This window comes from Ostrinia furnacalis, unplaced genomic scaffold (assembly GCF_004193835.3).
Source record: "Ostrinia furnacalis isolate ACB-3 unplaced genomic scaffold, ASM419383v2 OfSCF4062, whole genome shotgun sequence".
Taxonomy (NCBI): Eukaryota; Metazoa; Arthropoda; class Insecta; order Lepidoptera; family Crambidae; genus Ostrinia; species Ostrinia furnacalis.
Window position 1 is genome coordinate 53,248 of NW_021134301.1, and position 5,925 is coordinate 59,172.

A 5,925-nucleotide genomic window follows, 5' to 3' on the forward strand; every position below is an offset into this window, starting at 1 on the left:
TGCGGGTGGGTGTTTATTGGCAGGTATTTCGATCTACCCTCTTTCCGAATATTTTTACGGTCTACGTCTCGGCGGTACCACAGTGCACAAACTCATTATTAACTCGCTTTTATTATTGACTAGCTTTCCGCCCGCGGCATTGCGCGCGGGGACCCCTGGACCCTATTTTTTCCAAAAATAAAATTTAGCCTATGTTACTCCTGGATATTGTAGCTTTCGAATGTTGAAAGAATTTTTAAAAACGGTCCAGTAGTTTTTGAGCCTATTCATTACAACCAAACAAACAAAGCTTTCCTCTTTATAATATTAGTGTAGACATGCGCAACAATGTTTGTATCCGAACGCGTATTGCTTGTGTATTCCACACTGTAAATTTTTTTTACCAAATTGAAGAGTAAAAATAAATATGTTTGGTATTCTTCTTTTTTATAAGCTACTTTATGTAATTGACCGGTTAGACACATTACAGATTTATACTCGGCACTATTGAGAACTTTGTTCTGATAAATTACGTATAAAAATTTCCGTCACATCAAGATACTTTTCTTATCCGTGCCTACTGCACGACTCATTTAATAATGGAAATAAAATAAACAACCTCGAAGGTACACGTTTATTGCTATTCGTTCGAATCTGTTCATTACAGCATTTAACATTAGCAACGAAATTAGCTAGCATAAATAAATAAATATTTACTAAAGAAAATGAAAAACAACAACTTCAGCTTAGCTCTAAACAGACTTTGGAGTTGACTAAGAAGAAAACAAAATTAACCTATTGTGTTAAGTGTAAATAAAAAATCTATTGTACACACGTCCACCACCTTACCACACCAGTCAAAACCATCTAGCTAGAGCACCACATGCAACAACAGTATAGTTACATTTTAATGATAGAACTGCTTCATTTGTTCTCATTTTAAAACTCAACACTTGCGTAAACTTGGAACAGAATCACATCAGCTGAGCTCTGAAGTTGAACTTAACGACATAATTAGAAGTAATGCACAGCACAATTAACAGTTGATACTTTATTTGGCTTTCATATTACGTAAGGCCTATGTAACCAGCTGCCGCAAATCGTTATCAAAGATTGTCACACTTAACGAGAGATAGGAAAAGTTGGTAGCGATCAGTTTACGTGTGATGATGACCTTTGTTCTAAGATTACTTAGAAATTCGATGACTACGAGAGGATCGCTCTAACAGAAATGATTAACAGCACATAATAAAGAAACGTAACAGCCTTTATCATCGCAGTGTACAAGATGCCACAGCCAGCTTACACCCGCGTACACGCTGTCAATAGAACTATATCATAGGGTCATATCTACTTTGTTCCCAGAACACACTTAGCATTAAGGTGAACCCTCAACATCATTCGCAAATACTCTTCTTGAGGATATATCATCATAACATATCGTTCATACACAAAATATAATATTTCAGACACAATTTAACAACTAAGGTATATTCACATTATGGACGTGGGCGGTACGCCCCATAGATGTGTTGCATTTTGTCCCTCATAAGTTCTCAACCCCAGCGCCCGCGCTGGCCCGTAGTAATGTGAATATACCTTTACACGTCTATGACGTCTTCACTTTGACACTCTAGCTACGCAAACGCACATAACATAGCTCTATGCGCATACACGACTTACGGCTTTGCATTGAAATTTATAACGAACAAAAGTATTGTACATAAATATACACATGCTTTATACATACAACATTTACGTGAAAAAAAAAATGTACGTTGCAAAAGGTTGATAATTTCATTTAAGTCAACACATCACTCCCTACAAACAGGTACATATTATAACGATTGGTATTATTAGTAGTAAATCATTACTTGATTATATGGCTCATTCATAGATACAATTACAATATTATTTGTTCCGTGCCAATATCCGGAATCCATCTTGTTGAGTAAAGCCCCTGTCTTTTTCATGGTTTTTTCGTCTTAGCAACTTCCTCCCTTCGACTTCCGGCGCCACCATCGCTCGTTTTGGTGGGGGTAATGGCGGCGACCGGAATGTGGCGTGGCTTTTTGATCATTATAGCGTCGTCTTTCGTAGTGGTAACACGTCTTAGCAATAATTATTGTTTTTTCTTATAAAAATCTACCCAAGTATATTTTAATAATAAAAGTGAATCCTCCCTTCATTATGGAGAACGAAAATAGTGAAAATGTGCAACGAAGTGATAATTTTGGTGAAAGTTCATCGCGAAGAAGAAGTCGTTCTCCAAGTACGAGCAGTGCGTCGTCGTCGGAGGATTCGAGTCCGGAAAGGAGACCGAAACGATCGAGAAAGGAAAGCGTGAGTGACATGAGATTTGAATTTCTGTCGCAACAGGTAGCTTTTTTGACTAATTTAATTACTCAAAAGCAATTAGAGCCACAAGCATGCGTGGCGCCGGCGATCCAAGAGGTCAGTGAACCCGTCCGTTGTCCGGTTGGCGAGCTGGGCCTCCGCCCACCGCCTGACACGGTTGCAACCGATAGTCAGCAATTAAAATTATCGGATTTGTCGACTTCACTGAAGGATCCGCCATTTCCTAAAGCTAACGAGACTCATTTAGCTAAATTATCTCAGTTACAAAGATTTAAATGCAACGATTGGTATGCAATTCGTTTTTCTGAAACACAGAAAAAATACCTAGCTACCCCGGGTTTTATAGAACTCAATATCAACGATGAATTGAGACGTTTCAAAGAGTCTAGTGCCAATGAAGATCGTTTGTATCTTTTAGAGAGGACCTACGCTGCATTATCGAGCGCTATTCTGACTCAGAAAGACGAATTGCTTATGACTTTACAAAACTTAGTAGATTGGTCGAATGATAAAAATACAACGCTCACGCCCAAATCTTTATTTGATAAAATTGAGCAATCATTTGGTAAAGAGAGTAATTATACAAAAGTAACTGATGACATTTTACAAATATGTTGCGGCAGGAGGGCTGACTGTATTCACATGCGCAGGGAGTGTATTTTAAAGCAAATTTCAGAGGAATATCATTGCGGAGCCTTGCAAAAAATTCCTCCAAGTGCAGAGAATTTGTTTGATGGCGACTTATTGGCAACATACCTTCAAAAAATTGGGGGGGCCGAAAAACTAACACCTTCATTACAGACTACGCACCATGTGGGACCGAATCGAAATCGTTCCAGCGATAATACGCCGAAGCCGTCGACGAGCAAACAATCTGGCGGCAACAATTTTCGAGGTAACTCTTCAGGCTCGAAGGACAAAAATAAAGGTCATGGCAAGTCTTTTGACAACAGGACATCTACCAACAAGAACAAGCGAGTCTATAAGGGTAAGAAACCAAGGTCACACTCCCCTGCCAAAAATAATCGTGCATGACTACAAAAGCTTTCGGGGTGGTTGTCTGCGGCAATATTTGCATGTTTGGGAAAACCTGGGAGCTCCCGATCACATATGCAAACTGCTGAAAGGAGTACGTATCCCGTTTATAATGAAGCCACCCCTAATATCACCCAATCAATCGATTATCAAAAATTTCGAAACAAAAAGAAGTCGTCACATGTCTCAACAAATAAAGCAAATGTTAGACACACATGTACTAGAGAGGGCACAGATAAATCCCAGTTACCTATCGAAGTTTTTTCTAGTGCCAAAAGCCGACGGTTCATTCCGTCCCATTTTCAATTTGAAACAGTTAAACAAATTTGTCAAATTGAAAAAGTTTCATCTGTTCAGTCATTTTCGCGTGCCAAGTTTCTTACAGAGCGAAGACTGGATGGTGAAGGTAGATCTCAGCCAAGCGTACTTTCATCTACCTATAGCCGAGCAGCATCGAAGGTTCCTGAGACTGATCTACAACGGCGAGCTGCTCCAGATGACCTGCCTTCCGTTTGGCCTGTCATCGGCACCGAGAACGTTCACTTCCCTGACGAACTGGATCGCAGAATACCTGAGGAGTCACAATATCAGGTGTGTGGTTTATTTGGACGATTTCTTGCTGGTCAATCAGTCTCGCCATATTTTACACGACCACGTCGTTTTTATGGTGAGCCTGATGCGACGACTCGGATGGACGATCAACGTGGACAAATCTGTACTGGTTCCGACTCAACGCCTGGAGTTTCTGGGAGTTACATGGGACACCAAACTCAACACGAAGTCCCTGTCGGAACCGAAGCGCCTAACGCTACGCATGGCCCTTCAAAGTCAGATGTCCAGGGGCAGCTGGTCTCTCCGACAAGCCCAGTCACTTCTGGGGAGACTCAACTTTGCCTCATTCGTCGTACGCAGAGGGCGACTACACTGTCGGACTATGCAGTACTACAGCCGACAGCTTCCCAAAGCGCACCCCTACAAGCGAGTAAGTATACCAGAACCTGTTCTTACCGAGATGAGTTGGTGGATGGAAGCCGTACGGGACTCGTCAGCGATACATACAGCCCCGATATCACACCTGCTGACCACGGACGCGTCCGACTACGGCTGGGCAGCTCAACTGGGAGATGTGAACATGTCAGGTCAGTGGACAAAACGACAACTCACATGGCATGCCAACCTCAAAGAGCTCTATGCGGTTTTCGCGGCGATACAACAGAGCGAGTCGCTACAGAATGCTCACATATTGTTACAAACGGACAACCGTACGGTAGTGGCGTACGTCAACAAGGAAGGCGGAACCAGATCGAAGAAACTGTTAGACCTCACTCGGCGACTGTTGACAGTAATGGACCAGCTCAATATTCATCTGACGGCACAGTACTTCCCGGGCAGATTCAACTGCGAAGTGGACGCATTATCCCGGGGCCAGGCCTGCCCGGAGTGGAATTTGACCGAGGAAGCCACGAATGTAATATTCCAGATGTGGGGAACGCCGGAAGTGGACTTGTTCGCATCGAAGACGGCTCACGTGGTTCGGAGGTACGTAACAATAGACACGCAGGACGACGAAGCAATTTTCCACAACGCCTTCCTGCAGCAGTGGGATTACGACCTGGCGTGGCTGTTCCCTCCGCCGAATTTGATTCCCCAAGTACTGTCGTATCTCAACACGGCGAAAGGTCGGTATGTTTTGATCACCCCGAAGTGGAACAAGGTCTTTTGGAGAGCGGACCTTCAAGCCCGCGCCATTCGGGGACCATACCGCATACCGAACCTGGAACAAGTACTCATCGACACGAGAACCGAGATGCATCCGCCCCAGATCCACGAAATATGTTTGGAGGCATGGCTGGTATCGGGTGGTTTGATGAGATAAAAGGTTGGTCGCAAGAAGAAACGTCTCTGTTAATGTCTAGCTGGCGGAAATCGACTTTAAATACCTATAGACCGGCGTGGAACAAATGGAAAACCTGGTGCGGCGCTAACTCCATCTCCTACACCAGCCCGAGCCCGGAGCAAGTCGCTCGTTATCTGGCACACTTGCATAACGACGAGGGTTTGGCTTATCGTACAATTTTGGTCCACAAATCTGTCATAGCGACTTTCACAAATACTAATTTGTCATCTAACTTTTTTGTCAAGCATATTCTTAAGGCTGTTTCAGTAGCAAAAGAGAAGAAAACCAAACCACCTATCTGGAATGTAAAGGAGCTATTAAAATGTTTGGAAAATAGTGCACCTGATTCTAGCAATCTATATCAGGTATCCCGTCGTGCTGCGATTTTATTGCTGTTAGCATCGGGACGCAGAGTACACGACCTTACCCTACTGATAATCGACCCAGAGTCGTGCGTGGACGAGGGCGATTCAATACTTCTGTGGCCTAAATTTGGATCTAAAACTGACAGCTGTAGTTACAGGCAATCGGGTTGGAAACTTAAGAAGCACCCAAACCAAAACCTCGATTGCGTGTATTGGATTCGACAGTTGATTGCAATATCACAAGATCGTCGGAGACAAGGTAATATCAAAGAGCTTTTTATTACTGCGAGG